The following is a 17,532-nucleotide window of genomic DNA, read 5'->3' as shown; positions in this document are numbered from 1 at the left end:
AGCTTCTAAAGGAGTGAAGGAAAAAGAAAAGGGTGTACCACCTTTGGAAAAAAAGGAAGGTATCCCAGGAAGAGTTCAAGGATATTGCCAGGTCTTGTAGAAGAAGAAATTAGTGAGGCAAAAGCCCATTTAGAAATTAGTCTGGCCACTGCTGTTAAGGACAACAAAAATGTTTCTATAAGTATATCAATAGCAAAAGAAAGGGCAAGGACAACCTCAACTCTTTATTAGACACAGAGGGGAATATAGTAAAAAAGGATGAGGAAAAGGCAGAGGTGCTTAACACCTTCTTTGCCTCAATCTTCAATAGTGGGACAGGTTGTCTCCAGGACAACTGGACTCCTGAAGTGGCAAGTGGAGTCAGGGACCAGTATAGTCCCTCTGTAATCCAAGAGGAAGATGTAAGGGACCTGCTGAGTCACTTGGATCCTCACAAACCCATGGGACCGGATGGGATCCATCCTAGGGTGCTAAGAGAGGTGGCAGATGAGTTGGCCAAGCCACTCTCCATCATATGTCAACAGTCCTGTTCACTGGAGAGGTCCCCAAAGACTGGAAGCTGGCCAATGTGATACCCATCCACAAGAAGGGCCAGAAAGAGGAACCAGGAAAACTCCAGACCTGTCAGCCTGACCTCAGTGCCAGGCAAGGTCATGGAACAGGTGATCTTGAGTGCTAAGTCAAAGCACCTACAGGATGGCCAAGGGATCAGGCCCAGTCAACATGGGTTTAGACAGAGCAGCTCCTGTCTCACCAACCTGATCTCTTTTTATGATCAGGTTACCCGCCTGGTGAAAGGGAAACAGCTGTGGATGTAGTCAACCTGGACTTCAGCGAAGCCTTTGACACTGTCTGCCACAACAAGCTCCTGGCAAAGCTGGCAGCTCATGGCTTGGATAGATTCACTCTGTGCTGGGTCAAGAACTGGCTGGAAGGCCAGGCCCAGAGAGTGGTGGTGAATGGCGGCACATTCAGTTGGCAGCCAGTCACTACTGGTGTCCCCTAAGGATTAGTGCCAGGCCTGGTCTTGTTTAATATCTTTATTGATGACCTGGATGAGGAGACTGAGTCCAGACAGGCCAGACTTTACGGCACCAGACCTATTGTGCCCCTTTGTGCTTGTTTAATAAGTTTACCTCTGGTTTGGGCAGAAAAACATGTCCAGGCAAGACAAAGCATAAACAAGCCTATTTGGGCCTACGGGCCCTTCATGACAAACTCCAAGCAACACTACAGGTTTGAAGAAATGTGGCTGAAAAGCTGTCTAGCAGAAAGGGGCCTGGGGGTTGTAAATTACAACTACGTGAATACGAGCCAACAGTGTGCCCAGATGGCCAAGAAAGCACATGGCATCCTGGACTGGATTAAAAATGCTGTGGCCAACAGGAGTAGGAAGGTTTGATTGTTCCTTTGTACTCTGCTCTGGTGAGGTCACACCTTGAGTATGGTGTTCAATTTTGGACACCTCATTACAAGAGGGATGTGAAACTGGAGAAGGGCCTGGAAAATAAATCTTATGAGGAGATACTGAAGGAGATGGAGATGTTTAGTTTGAAAAAGAGGAGACTGAGGGGAGACCTTATTGCTGTCTACAGCTACCTGAAAGGACATTGTGGAGAAGTTGATACTACTTTTTTTTCTCACAGGTAAATAATAATAGAACAAGAGGAAACGGCCTCAAGATGTGACTGGGTAGATTTAAACTGGATATTATGGAAAAAAAAATTCAGAGAAGGAGTGGTCAGACATTGGAATGGGCTGCTCAGGGAGGTAGTTGAGTCACCCACCCTGAATGTGTTTAAAAGTTGTTTAGATGTGATACTTGGGGATATGGTTCTGAGTGAACCTTGAAACGTAAGGTCATTGGTTGGACTTGGTGATGCTGGGAGTCTTTTCCAAATGGAATGTTTCTGGGATTCTGTGATTTGTGTTTCCATCTTCCCTTCCCTTTACTTTTAACTTTCACTTTCTCTTTTCCCATTTTCATTCCCACTTGACCTTCCTCTTTTACCTTGCTCTCTCTTCCCCCTTCCTATCCCTATTATCTTCTCCCCTTCACAATTCATTTTCTCTTATCACTTTTGCTTTGCCCTTTTCCCATAGTGTTCTTTGCCTCCTCTCCATTCTTCTCCAGCTCCAGAGAAGTTTTGACCAAGTCTGGACATTATTGATACTGTTTAAACAGAATTTAAAACATATTTTCTAATCTAGTTATCTCTACTCTTCGGAGGGTTTTTAAATTTGAGCCAAAACTATACATGGACAGTCCTACACAACATTGCAGACACTTGATGTTGGCATTTTTCCTACAGGAAATGGTCAAATAATTACCAAGAGCTGCTGTAGGACAGTTGCATTAGCAACATCTATGATGGCATGCCATTTGTCCTCCTTGAATTCCAGCTCATACTGGAGTTCTAACATGTCTGGCACAGCAGAACTCATGGGCTGAGTTACTTCATTTAGACTGCAGAAGTCAACTGTCAGTTGCCATTCTTCATTTTCCTTTTTTACAGGACATATTGGACTGTTGAAAGGTGAATAGGGTGTTTTAATGACATCTTGGTGCTCCAGATGATGAATCAGACCATGTATGGGCACCAAAGAGTCACAGTTTGTTCTACATTGCCTATGATGTACAATTTGAGGGGCAATTGGCAACTTCACATCCTCTATATTATGCTGTCTGACAACTGCAGACTCGTTTGAGATCTCAGGCCTAATAGACAGCTTCAACCTCACAGTATTCTCACAGTATTCTCACAGTATCATCAGGGTTGGAAGAGACCTCACAGATCATCAAGTCCAACCCTTCACCACAGAGCTCAAGGCTAGACTATGGAACCAAGTGCCACGTCCAACCTTGCCTTGAGCAGCTCCAGGGACGGCGACTCCACCACCTCCCCGGGCAGCCCATTCCAGTGTCCAATGACTCTCTCAGTGAAGAACTTTCTCCTCACCTCAAGCCTAAATTTCCCCTGGCGCAGCCTGAGGCTGTGTCCTCTTGTTCTGGTGCTGGCCACCTGAGAGAAGAGAGCAACCTCCTCCTGGCCACAACCACCCCTCAGGTAGTTGTAGACAGCAATAAGGTCACCTCTGAGCCTCCTCTTCTCCAGGCTAAACAACCCCAGCTCCCTCAGCCTCTCCTCGTAGGGCTTGTGCTCAAGGCCTCTCATCAGCCTCGTCACCCTTCTCTGGACACGCTCAAGCATCTCAACGTCCCTTCTAAACTGGGGGCCCAGAACTGAACACAGTACTCAAGGTGTGGTCTAACCAGTGCAGAGTACAGGGGCAGAATGACCTCCCTGCTCCTGCTGACCACACCATTCTTGATGCAGGCCAGGATGCCACTGGCTCTCTTGGCCACCTGGTCACACTGCTGGCTCATATTCAGTCGGGTTTCAATCAGCACCCTCAGATCCCTCTCTGTCTGGCTGCTCTCCAGCCACTCCAACCCCAGCCTGTATCTCTGCATGGGGTTGTTGTGGCCAAAGTGCAGCACCCTGCACTTGGAGCTATTGAACCCCATCCCACTGGACTCTGCCCATCTGTCCCGGCAGTCAAGGTCCCGCTGCAGAGCCCTTCTGCCCTCCAACCCAGTCACATCTGCCCCCAGCTTAGTGTCATCTGCAAACTTGCTGATTACTAACTCGATGCCCTCATCCAGATCACCTATGAAGATATTAAAGATGATGGGGCCCAGCACTGATCCCTGAGGGACACCACTAGTGACTGGCCACCAGCTGGATGTGGCACCATTCACCACCACTCTCTAGGTCCAGCCCTCCAGCCAGTTCCTAACCCAGCACAGAGTGTTACCATCCAAGCCATGGGCTGACAGCTTAGCCAGCAGTTTGCTGTGGGAGACAGTGTCAAAGGCCTTGCTGAAGTCCAGATAGACCACATCCACAGGCCTCCCCACATCCATCAAGTGGGTCACCTGATCATAGAAGCTGTCTCCAACAGCTTCTACAGTTGTTATTCCAAAAGTCCATTTAAAACCCTTGGGATCCTTAAAGCATCCTTCTCTCAGAAAGTCAGTTCCCAAAACACAAGATGCATTTGGACCTGTTACAATGGCATGCCTTCGCCAATCACTCCCAGATAAACTCATTTCTTCTCCAATCTCATAATTTCTTGAGACCTTCCTGTAATTCCAGAAATATTAACAGATTCCATTCCTTTATTATTTGAAAGCATCAATATACATTGAGCACCTGTGTCCACTAGACCCCTGTATTTATGAATCTTCAAGGTACCGGACCATCTAATATATACATTCCAGTATATGCCGTTATCTTCCTGGTTCCTGGTGTCCACCTGGTAAGAGGCAGGGGGCCCCTAATGTTTACCATTGCAAGTGTTTAATGATATTATCTTAATTATTGTCAGAACTGTTTGAGTCATTTGGGGAATCTGAGGCAACTATTCCTTTATTCTTGTCATTTTGCAACTCTACCAATCTCTTCAGGAGAAGTGAGGTAGGTTTCCCATCCCACTTATGCATGTTTTCACCAAACTGGTCATGTAAGATTACCCAGAGAGACCCACATGAGTGTTGTTGTCTAATTTTAAGTGAGTTAGTTTGAACTGGTCTTCTGTGAGGATGCCTATGTCTGATAGCTGAGAAATGTACCCACTCAGATGGTGAAGAAGAAACGTCATTGTCTTTCGTCAACTGAGAGGTTTAAAATTCCTTCTTGAGTTGCTTCATGCCATCTTTTATCTCTTCAGCCATGACATTAAGTGTAAGGCTGTCCTCCATCTGCCACATCCAATCAGCAAACTCACCAACAGTCAGAGGAGTTTTCTCATCATCTTTCCCCACTATTTTACTTGCCAATGTATAGGCATAATTAGAGGGAACAAGCTAAGTTTCTTCAGGAGAGCATGGCACACAGGTATCTCATCAGGGTCCTCTGTTGTGTAATCTCCATAGATTAGCTCTCTTATGGCCATCTCTCACAAGCATCAAATCCCCTGTTCAACTGTGTTCCAGTGTAGAGGTCTCCAGTGTAAATTGTCCCTGTTGGGGTACTGTAGTACCATAGCTGTCAATATGCATGATCAAAGGTTAGAGTTGCCCCCGAGATGTCCTAAGTGCTTATCTATACCATTATATCTTGAAAAAACTACCAACTCCTTGTCCAAGAATTTGTTTCTACAGTATCCACACTTCCATCTGAACATTTGCTTAACCAACTCATCAACAGTTCTTGCTCTTTCCGGGTATAATCTTTCTTAATATGCCTGACCTCCTTCCTTGGTAATGGGGCTTTCTCTTCATCATCACTATCATATGTTTCCTGAGTATATTTTCCCTTAGTTATAGCCTTTCCAACCCTTTTACCCACAGGGGTATCATCCTTCACACGAGAGATGTACAGTCTCCTGAATCCTCTTTCCTTTGTTTCATAAGTTGAGAAAACCTCTGAGACTCCTCAAGAGCAGCAAAAGGGTCCCTAACAGTTCCTTCCCTGGAATTACCCTACTCTGGTTTATCCCTATCATCATCTGAGTTATCTGGACCTGCAATACTAGTTGCCATTCTTTTCCTTGTTTTAATTGGAGCAAGAGACATCTTAACTCTTCCATTTGAATCTTCCTGCTCACTGCCATCTGTTTGAACTTCTTTTCTTAAAGTAAACCATGTCCTAATCTGGGAGGTGCCGTCATAGAATCATTTAAATCTGGTTTGTCTGGCTGGCTCTGTTCCTTACATGGTGGTGGAATTGGGACTGAGGCAGAGGGAACCTTTCTCACAGCAGTAGCCACTGGTTCGACAGAAACAAGTGGGGCTAATGTGGGAGCAGCAGGATTAGCAGGCTTGATGGCATTAGTGGGCTCACTCTCCAAGGACCCCACCACATCATCCATTATTGCTTTCGGTCCCCTGGTTACAGTCAGAGGAACCTTTGCCTCAGTAACCCCTCTAATGGCACATGCTCCGGTGTCAGTGACTCTCCTACTGATCAAAACATTAAAGCTGCATTTTCCACAAACAAGCTCCTCAACTTTATCCATCCAAGGGACTTTGCCGTAGCCCACTATTACAGAGGGAAGTTCTCAATACCTATGTCTATTTGGTGGAGAGGAGAAATCAATTGGGGTGAGATAATTTTGTATAAAAATATAGATTTATTAATCTCAATATTATGAACTCTTGCCACCCCCAAAACACTGTATATTAATATTAAAATTTGATACACAGTTATAAAAACAATCTAGGATAAAATACGTACAGGAATTTGTTAATTAACTAGCAAACATTCGAACTATAAACAGAGAGAGGAGTTTTCCCTGCGGCTTAATGACATTTGGGATCTCTATGCTATTTGCCCAGCAGAGTGGGCTGAAACTGATTCTGCTCTATGGCAGAGGCAACTTATATTACAGAAGTATTAAAACTTTTACTCACAACTCTTATTAATTATTAATCACCCTCTGGGTCTGCGTCACATCCTATGTCTAACGTCCAGAATTCAGGGGATCTCTGCCTGTGTGCTTCGAGGCTGGAATCTTCCCAACTTGAGGGGAGAGGATAAATCTTCCCAGCTTCTGGGGAAATAGGTTTCTGACCTTTTTCTCCTGGTGAAGGATGTGATCTCTGCCTTTGTGTTGCTGGCTTCTTCTGGATGCTTCTGTCCAGGAATTCTGAGCTGGCAGGATCTCAGGTACAGCAGGAGGAGAATATCGTGCTGTCTCTGGCACGGTTGCTCATGGCTAGCAGGCTGTGTGTATGCAGACAATTCAGAGTCTGCTTCCTGGTTATCTCAGCAGCAGCAGCTCTTACCAGGCAATGATAGGCAACAGGCATGCAAAGTGTGCACAGCTGCCAAGCTCCATAGGTAAATGCAAGCAATGCAGATTCTGGTCCTGATAAGACAATGGTGTGCAAGTGCACACAGCTGGCTGGAGACAATAGGCTCCTCATATATATATATGTGCAGGCTTAAATGACCTCTGCAAGAAAGATACACAGGCAGGTGAGCTGTAAATAGGTCAGAGCATGAGGTCTGGTCCTCTGAGCATCAGAGCTATGCAATGGAGTCTGAGCGTAGGGGTCTGAGCAGCTGAGCACTGCAAGTGAGGGTCAGAGATGTGCAGGGGTCTGAGCTGGGCACTTTGTTTACCTGTGCACCCCTATTTATTGAACATAGGCTGAGATTAATGGTCTCTTTGTCCACTAGAATGACCAATCAGGTTGGCAGTTAGCCAAACCTTACCATAATAGGCAGAAGGCTCTTGCCTGGTGTGCTAATTTGAAGCTAGCTGGAATGTTTTGGTGAGAAGAACTAGATTACAGGCTGTGAAAGAAAAACAATGGTGATGTCTACTTCCTTCAGAGTCTCACAAAGGAGTTTGGGAAGGAGAAATGAAAACATTAGATAACACTCTCGCCATTTTCACTCACTCTGCCTTCAGCTGCTGACTGAGCAACATCTTACTCCCTAACCTCACCTTCCATTTGGCCTAACCCACTTTGCTTCATAACCTCTTGGCTGAACCTCTATTCTTCCTTAGGACTGGGGTAAGGTTGAGGGGGGCAGGAGGAAGGTGCAGGGGTGGTTGGGATTCCCTCCTGAGGACTCAGGTTTCTGGGAGGGGAGTTGTGTTTCTGTATTACTTTTCACCTTGTATATTTCTATATATAACTGTACATATTGCAAATATCTGCTTGTATATTGTGCTAGCTGTAAGTAAATAGCTTCATTTATATTCCCAGAGCTGTCTGAGTCTAGTCTGAGTATTTCTAAAGTGTGGGGGGGTGGGGAACACCTAAACCATCACACCTGGACTTTCCCAAATATGGGGATCACATGGACTTACCCCAGGGAGACACGAGCTGGGTGTGTGGGGGCTTACACACCACATTTACAACCAGGAGTCCTGGCAGAAAAACCTGTCCAGGCAAGGCAAGACATAAGCAAGCCTGTTTTCGGGCCTATAGGCCCTCCACGACACCCACACCATTTGCAGCCAAACCACCATAGCCTTCTCTGACTGCACCCTCACAGGAGTTCCACCGCTTCTACCCCAACTTTCCTCCATTTTGTGAGAGTGAAGGATATGATTCATGTTGAAATGGATACAATGGAGGAGCAGGTGGCGGGATAGCTGCATCCAAGCAGTTTCTGTTGCTAACTGCAGGAAAATTGAGAAGTAAAAGGAGCTTACATGCCTCTTAGGGTCACGTAAAGGACAAGGAAGGAAGACTTCTGCCTTCAGCCCGTTAAGTAAACCACTGCAAATGGGACAGAAAGACCTTAGGAGTCACCTCACGTAGGCGCACCTATGCTCCACCTTATCCAAGAACCGATTAACATAGTTCCAATAATTTCAATGCATATTCACAGAACTAATTGTTTATGTATTACTTAGTCATAAAAAAGGTTAAGTATAACCTCTCAGGGGCATATGAGTTGGTGGAGCACAGACTCTCTTCACATCCAGCGCTGTTTGCCTATTGTCTAGAAAAAAAAAAAAAAAAAAAAATTTGTTGCATACTGGTGCAGATGGCTCATTAACAACAAAATTGTCTCATTTATAACAAATTTTCTGACTCATCTGGGGTTTCTCTTCATGGAAACCCTGCTGTTTTCTGTTTAGGGAGGCACCCTACCCTATAGGGTGGCCTGAGACAGGAGACCAGGGAAAATTTCACCAAAGAGGAAACCCAAAGTGAGGCAATAGGCAAAGAACTAAAGAGCTTCCAGGGGAAATTGCAGTAATATTACCCATAATTCCTGTGCACGAAGACTCAGGCAAGAACACAAGACCGATAAAAACTGCCTGGTTGGGTGGAAGGAGGTCAGTGGAATGAAGTGTGCTTGAGACATAATCCAGTTGAAAAGTGAGCTCGGGTCCTTTTAACCTCTGATCCATTTCCTTGCAAGGAATATGGTATGTGAAGGGACAAAGCAGAAGTCGGGACTTCATTGGGGTTGGTGGCAGGAAGTGGTTAGTAGGCAGGACCTCAGGAATAATGGGACAGGGCTGTAGTAAAGGAAGTGGGTCCCAAATGAGTGATGAGACCTTGCCTGGGTAAAAGCCAGAGCCTGCTGAGGCCTGCAAGAGAGCAGTGGCTCACATTGGTTGTTGCTGAAAGAGAAAGGAACTTAGCCCCAGTAATGAGGGTTACCCCCAGTCTGAGATGGAAGACCAGTGGGGGCTTTCCCATGGTGAGAGAGAAAGTATGGTGGCCGAAGCCAGTCACCCAAAACCCCGTACCCACTTTCTGCAGGAGAAATCCCCACATCTGAGCTTCAGCCTGCTTGGGCATGGCCAAGAAGTGTAGCTAGTCACTGGCACTTGACCACTTTGGAGCCAGGCAGTGGGGAAAGGGGGGCAAAGTGCAGGAGCACAGTCCTCAGCCATGTCTTTCTGCTGGCTCCCGAGGGACACTTGGAGATGGGGACCAGAAGGACCTTCAGCAGCTTCTGCCTGGATCCCCTGGTCCACGGGGTGCAGTACCTCCTGAGTTTCTCCTTGCCTGGTAGTTTTGCACGACAAGTTCCAGTGGCCAGCACCAGTGCCAGAGGGTGGTTGAGAGAGAGAGCGCACCTGCCAGTGGTGTTGGCTCCCCTAGTTTCACTGAAACATCAACAGATCCTTTGATGAAATTAAAATTAAGTCCCCAAGGGGAAATGTTTGATTTTTTTAGTTGATAATGGGGCAGAAAAATCTTGTATAACCTGTCACCCCAAGGAATGCAAAGTAGGAAGGGATACAGCACAGGTTGAGGGAGCTAAGGGGTAGGGATTTAAAGTCCTGATAGTTCCCCAAGTAAGGATTGAATCTGAGACTAAAATAGTAGTGAATGACCTGCTTTTAGTCCCAGGAGCAGAGTACAATTTATTAGGAAGAGATTTACAAATTCACTTGAATATAGGGATAATGTCCACTGATGGGGTGATGAAAGCAAAAACTTTGAACTTGACTCAAGAAGATGAGCGGAAAACATACCCATGAGTATGGGCTAAGCAGAGAAATTCAGGATGAATCTAAATGGTTCCTCTAAAAGTTGAAATAAATAATCCAAGTTGTCCCATCCAAGTTTGGCAGTGCCTTATCTCCCTGGATGGGAGAAAAGGACTAAGATCAGTAAATAACAATCTAATCCAGTAAGGAACTTTAAGTCCTGTAAATCTCCTCATAATATGCCAATCCTACCAGTGAAGAAATCAGATGGGACATAGAGGTTAGTCCAAGATCTTGGGGAGGTAAATAAAAATGCAGTCATGAGATTCCCAATGTTCCTCAACCCCTATACTTTGCTAAGTCAGGTATTCCCTAACTTAGGGTCGTATAGTGTAATAGATCTTAAGGATGCTTTTTGGTCCTGCCCACTGGCTGAAAAAAGCAGGGATATCTTTGCATGTGAACGGGAGAATCCAGAGACAAGGAGAATGCAACAACTCAGGTGGACAGTGTTACTGCAGGGGTTCATGGAATCTCCCAGTTTGTTTGGGCAGGTTTTAGAAGCCTTCCTCTTAGAATTTGAAGTTCCTAGGGGAATGAAATTAATCCAGTATGTTGATGATTTGCTTATTGCAGGAGAAAACCAAGAATCGGTCAAAATGGCTACCATTTGACTGTTAAACTTTCTAGGTCAGAAAGGATTAAAAGTGTCTAAACAGAAGTTTCAGTTTGCAGAACAAGAGATTAAGTATGTAAAGGCATTGGGCTAGTCCAGGGAAGCAAAAAGCTAGACTCAGAAAGAGTGATGGGGACCTTATCACTACCAGCCCCATAAAGTAAGAAGGAGATTAGAGAATTACCAGGATTGTTTGGATACTATAGGTTATGGATCTCAGAATATACCCCAAAGGTTAAATTGCTGTGTTCCAAAGAATAAAAGAAACATTGATGGACGCTCCCGGTTTGAGCCTACCAGACTTAAAAAGACCATTCTTTTTGTTTGTAAATATTAAAGATCAAGTTGCTTATGAAATGTTGGGCCAAGAATGGGGAGATAGAAAGAAACCAGTAGCTTACCTGCCTAAGCTGCTGGACCCCATGAGTAGGGAATGGGCTGTTTGTTTACAGGCAATGGCGGCTACTGCTTTTTTGGTTGAAGAAGCTAGAAAAGTAACATTTGGAGGAGTATTGAAGGTGTATACTCCCCACCACGTGAGAAGTATATTGAACCAGAAAGTTGAAAAGTGGCTAACCAATGCTAGAATCTTGAAATATGAGGCCATATCATTAAATAGCAAAAAATTAGGAATAATCAATAATTTAGACCTGGCCCCATTTTTATATGGACATCCAAAGAAGGGATCTCAGCTGGAACGTGATTGTATAGATTTAATCGCAATGCAGACAAAGATAAGAGAGGACCTGGAAGAAACAGAATTAGAAATGGGGAGGAAGCTATTTATTGATGGTTCATCCAGTGTAGAAGGGAAAAGGCATTCAGGTTATGCTATAGTGAATGGGGACTCTCGAAAAGTTATAGAGGTCAGGAAGTTGAGTTCAACTTGGCCAGAGTAGGCTTGTGAATTGTTTCCATCATATAACGCTTTGCTCCTATTGCAGCGAAAAGCAGAGAAGGTGTTAACAGATTCCAAATATGCTTAAGGGTTAGTACACACCTTTGGCAAAATTTGGAAAGAAAAAGGATTTGTGAATACACAGGGAAAAGGGCTTGTGTGTGAGGAATTAATCACCAAGGTATTAGAGGCTCTAAAAGGTCCTAGTGAGATAGCTGAGGTCCATGTAAAAGAACATCAAAAGGGAGTATCTATGCATATAGGTGGTAATAATTTGTATGATCAGGCTGCAAAAGTGGCTGCATGAGAAAATAAGGAGGTTCAAATTTTAAAACTGACTGCTCAGGAGGACCCCAAATTAAGCTTTTCCAAATATGAATTAGAAACTGTTTGAAATAGGAGCAAACTAAATGGTGAACAATGCATACTGGAGGATAAATGAGAAATGTTACCAAAAGGATTTGCCAGACAAATCCTGCAACAATTACCTGAGCAAACCCACTGGGGAACTGAGGCATTATGCAATCAATTCTTAAAACAGTATGGGTGCATAGGCATTTTTTAATTGGCAAAGCAGGTTACTGCAGGATGTTCAATTTATCAAAAGGTTAACAAAAAGGCAATGCAGCAAGCCCCTCAAGGGGGAAGGAACCTGTCACATCAACCTTTTGAGAGAATTCAGGTTGATTATACCAAGCTTCCCCAGTTGGGCAGGTGGAAATATTTACTGGTCATTGTGAACCAACTAACACACTGGGTAGAGGCCTATCCTACTGTAAGGGCCAAGGCCCAGTTTGCAGTTCAAATTTTATTGGAACATGTGATTCCTAGATATGGGAACACAAGGGTAATAGATTCTGACAGGGGTACACATTTTACCTGAATTATACTCTAAAAATTGGCTGAAGTCTTGGGGACAAGATGGGAACACCATATCCCATGACATTCATAGAGCTCTGGTCAGGTGGAACAAATGAACCAGACCCTGAAAAAGGCTCTTACTAATTTGATGTTGGAAAACCAATTATCATGGGTAAAGTGTCTACCTCTGGCCTTGTTGCATGTGTGAACTCAGCCAAGGGCTGATATGGGACTTTCGGCTTATGAAATGTTATTTGGGATGCCTTACTTACCTGGAGTTTGTATCAAAAATCCTCAAATACAAGAAATGCTAATTCAAAAGTGTATGGTTGTAATAGGGAAGAAAATGTGAGAAATTAGGAAAAGAGGCATGTTACCTCAATCTCCCACTCTAATGTTTAAAATTCACCAAACTGAAACTGGGAATTGGGCAATGATAAAAACATGGAGGGAAGAAAGTTTGATCCCACAATGGGATGGGCCTTTTCAAGCTCTTCTAGTCACAGAGACTGCTATAAGAGCAGTGGAAAAGGGATAGACACATGTCACCAGAATTAAAAGACCTGTGAAGCCTCCAGATGTGTGGAAGATTGTTTCAGAACCAAGAGTTTCAAAGCTGTATCTGAAGAAGAGACCACTGTAAGGTTGTGATTGGAATTTCAGACACACTAAAATAATTTGGAGATTATCATTAGACAGTTAAGGGAAGACTGGAAATAAAATTAGACTCCTTAGCCCCAGTCCCAAAAAGGAATACATGAGCTGGTCTGAAAGAGTATCTGAGAGAAATAGAAGTCAGAAAGGGCAAGACCTGAGCAGACAGCTTGCTTGCTGAAGTTCTGCCCACCATGGGCTGCAACTCCATGTGTACTGGGTATGGAGACAAAGCTCGTGATGGGCCTTTCTGCACAGGGATCATACTACTCGTAGGAGTGCTTGCTGTCACCTCTGCCTTGAGTCTAAATTGCACTGAATGTGTTAAGGATACTCAACAAGGACCAGTAACCACAAGAACTCTGGTCTATCATACCATCTGTGACTGCAAGGGAGCTAAGCTCTCCCCATGCTATGTTAATCAGACTGAATACACTTGTAATGAAACTGGGAAAACAACCTGTTACAACCCAAACCAGGTCCCTTACAAGTGGTGGATTGAGGGGAGGACCAATCATCAGAATGGGAGGCTGTTAGGGAAAAGTGGGATAACAACAAACCTGAATGGATTACTTTGGGAAATGTTTGATGCGTGCAATGCTATTGATGATGATTCTTACACAAATTGTGAGAACATGGAATGGAGAAAATATTACAGTACTCAGAACAAGTATATATGCCTTAATGGTAACCAGTGTTACAAAAATTATTGGGGGAATAAGGACTATTATTACTGTGCAGACTTGAGTTGATGTGCCATATGGATGAAAAATCCTCAAAAGAGTGAAGGTCTGGAGGCCAAGCTAGAAAAAGGAAAAGGTAAGACTGATTACAATGCCTATACCTGTAATCCAGTAAACCTCACTATTTATACTCATGGGGAATGGAAGAAAAAGAATATAGATGGATATGGAATTCAAATTTATCAGGAGGGGGAAGACCCTGGGATAATTTTAGATATAAGGGTTAAGGAAGAATCAAGAGAAAGTTCCAAGGAAACTTTAGTGTTCCATTCATTTTATCATGAGATGGAGACTGGAGTAGTGTATGAAATCCTAACCATTGCAGGAAATCTATTTAAAAATTTAGCAGAAACTATTGCAAAAATCATTAAACGTAAGTAACTATGTATGCCGGGGACTTAAGGGAATATTCTGGGGATTAATAATGTTTATGTTACTGTCAATGTTCATCCCTTGCTTGTACTTCCTCTTAAGTAGTATAAAAAGGAAAACTATTTGTGGTGGTTTAGGTGCTACCCCGTACCCCCACACTTTTAGAAACACCCAGATAACTCAGTCGGGCTCTGGGAATATAAATGAAGCTATTTATTTACAGCTAGCACAGTATACAAGCAGATATTTACAGTATATACAGTTATAGACAGAAATATACAAAGTAAAAGTAATACAGAAGCACAACTCCCCTCCCAGAAACCTGAGTACCCAGGAGGGGCTCTCAACCACCCCTGCACCTTCCTCCTGCCCCTCTCAACCTTACCCCAGTCCTAAGGAAGAATAGAGGTGCAGCCAAGAGGTTAAGGAGCAAGGTTAGTGGCAGATGAGGTTAGGGAGATGCAGCTCAGCCAAAGCCCAGCCCAAAATGGCGAGAGTGTTATCTAGTGTTTACATTCTTCTTCAGCGAGACTCTGAGGGAAGGAGACATCACCATTGTTTTCCTTTCACAGCCAATTATCTAGTTTTTCTCACCAAAACATTCCAGCTTGCTTAAAACTAGCACAATCCACCCCTGTCTACTTCTCACAGAGTATCGCTGAGAATTATCTGATCTAATCTAAACCAGTATTTACACTAATGAATATTACAAGTTCAGTTCACACTTCATTCCAGCTATCTCAGATGTAGGTGATTCAAAAGCTCAGAATGGTTTGTATCCTCACAGATGAGACAAGAACAGGGACTCCCAGGTGACGTTAGGTTCGTGCTCACGTACTGCAGATTTCTTTCAGTGTTGGACACTGATGGTACCTAGAACAGAAAACTAACAGCTTGTATTATACACTCTGAATTTAAACTCTCTCAGCTAAGGTTAGATTTCTCTGTGGAATACACTGGATTTCACCATTCTCTGGCATTACCCAGTAGGTGTGACCAGGACCTTCAGCAGACACCACCCATCAGACACATTTCCCATCGCCCGAAGGTGAAAATACCCAAACAGTTTTCCCTAACAGATTCTTTTCACGTACAACAAGAACTTTATCACCATCTACTGTTTGGATGAAGTCTGACTGTGCAGGTCCTGCTCTGTTTACTGAACCTCTACTATTTACCAACCAGGTAGCTTGTGCTAAACGTTTGCCCCAGTTTTTCAGAGTTCCACCCCCCATGGCTTTTAGGGTGCTTTTCAGCAAACCACTGTAGTGCTCAATCATCCCTGAAGCTGATGCATAGTAGGGTATATGATAGATCCACTCAATGCCGTTCTCTTTGGCCCAGGTTTTCACAAGATTGTTCTTGAAATGAGTGCCATCGTCTGATTCGATTCTCTCTGGAGTTCCATGTCTCCACATGATCTGTCTCTCCAAGCCAAGAATGGTGTTACGTGCAGTAGCATGTGGAACTGGATAGGTTTCCAGACATCCGGTGCTGGCCTCTACCATTGTCAGCACATACTGCTTACCAGATCGAGATCGAGGTAAAGTGATGTAGTCAATCTGCCAGACTTCACCATACTTGTACTTTGACCATCTATCACCATACCATAAGGGCTTGATTCACTTAGCCTGCTTAATAGCAGCACAAATGTCACAGTCGTGAATGATTTAAGTGATAGTGTTCATGGATAAGTCAATTGACCTATCACGAGCCCATCGGTATGTTGCATCTCTGCCTTGATGTCCATGTGGATCATGGGCCCACCGAGCTAAGAACAGTTCACCTCGGTGTTTCCAATCAAGGTCAAGATCAGAGTTGGTATCAACTTGAGCAATCTTAGCAGCTTGGTCTACCTGCTCGTTATGTTGATATTCTTCAGTAACTCTGCTCTTAGGCATGTGTGCATCTACGTGCCGCACCTTCCCTGGAATTCTCTGCAGTTGTGCATCAATGTCCTGCCATAGATCAGCACACCAAATAGGCTTTCCTTTCCTCTGCCAACCATGCTTCTTCCAGTCCTTTAGCCAACCCCATACAGCATTGGCTACCATCCGCGAGTCGGTGTAGAGGTATAGGATAGGCCAAATCTCACGTTCAGCCACATCAAGAGCAAGTTGGGCAGCTTTTGCCTCAGCAAACTGACTGGATTCTCCTCCTCCATCTCTCGCTTCGGTAACTCTCCTGGTAGGACTCCAGACTGCTGACTTCCACCTTCGCTTGTTCCCAACAAGGCGACAGAAACCATCTGTGAACAAAGCATAGCTCTTTTCCTCATCAGAGAGATCACCATAGGGAGGAGCTTCATCAGCAGGAGTTATTTTCTCCTCTGGAGGTTTGGAACAGTCTGTGCCTTCCGGCCAGTTGGTGATCACCTCCACCAGACCAGGTCGGTCAAGATTACCCATTCAAGCTCATTGGATTATCAAAGCCATCTATTTAGACCAAGTTGCATACTGGCAGTCTAGGAGCTAAAAGCAATTGTGACTCAGTTCCAATCACTTCAGAAGCTGCTTTCACTCCCTCATAGGCTGCTAGAATCTCTTTCTCAGTTGCAGTGTAATTTGTCTCTGAACCTCTGTAGCAACGTCCCCAGAAACCAAGTGGACGACCACGTGTCTCATTTGGAGCTCTCTGCCAAAGGCTCCAAGTTGGACCATTGTCACTGGCAGCCGTGTACAGAATGTTCTTAATGTCCGGACCAGATCTCACAGGTCCCAAGCCCACTGCATGGACTATTTCTCGCTTAATTTGATCAAAGGCTGCTTGTTGTTCAGGTCCCCACTCGAAATTGTTTCTCTTACGAGTCACATCATGCAGAGGTTTGACAATCTGATTGAAACCAGGGATGCGTAGTCTCCAAAATCCCACTGCACCCAAGAAAGAGAGAGTCTCATTCTTACTGGTGGGAACCGCCATGGTAGAGACTTTGTTGATCACATCCTGAGGAATGTGATGGTGACCATCGTGCCACCGCACTCCCAGAAACTGAATTTCTTTGGCAGGTCCTTTGACCTTGTCTCTCTTAATGGCAAAACCTGCTTGCAACAGAATATGAATGATTTTGTTACCTTTCTTGAAGACTTCCTCAGCAGTTTGGCCCCACACAATGATGTCGTCGATGTACTGGATGTGCTCTGGAGCTTTACCTTTCTCCAGTGCATTGTGGATGACTGAATGACAGATCATAGAGCTGTGTTTCCACCCCTGAGGCAAACAGTTGAACTGGTACTGGTTTCCTCTCCAGGTGAATGCAAACTGAGGCCTGCACTCCTTTGCTATGGGAATAGAGAAGAAAATATTAGCAATGTCTATGGTAGCATACCATTTAACCTCCTTCGATTCCAGGTTGTACTGGAGTTCCAGCATGTCCGGCACAGCTGCGCTAAGGGGTGAGGGCACGAAAA

Source organism: Pogoniulus pusillus, chromosome Z, assembly GCF_015220805.1.
Source record: "Pogoniulus pusillus isolate bPogPus1 chromosome Z, bPogPus1.pri, whole genome shotgun sequence".
In the NCBI taxonomy this organism is placed as follows: domain Eukaryota; kingdom Metazoa; phylum Chordata; class Aves; order Piciformes; family Lybiidae; genus Pogoniulus; species Pogoniulus pusillus.
This window is presented reverse-complemented; position numbering follows the sequence as displayed.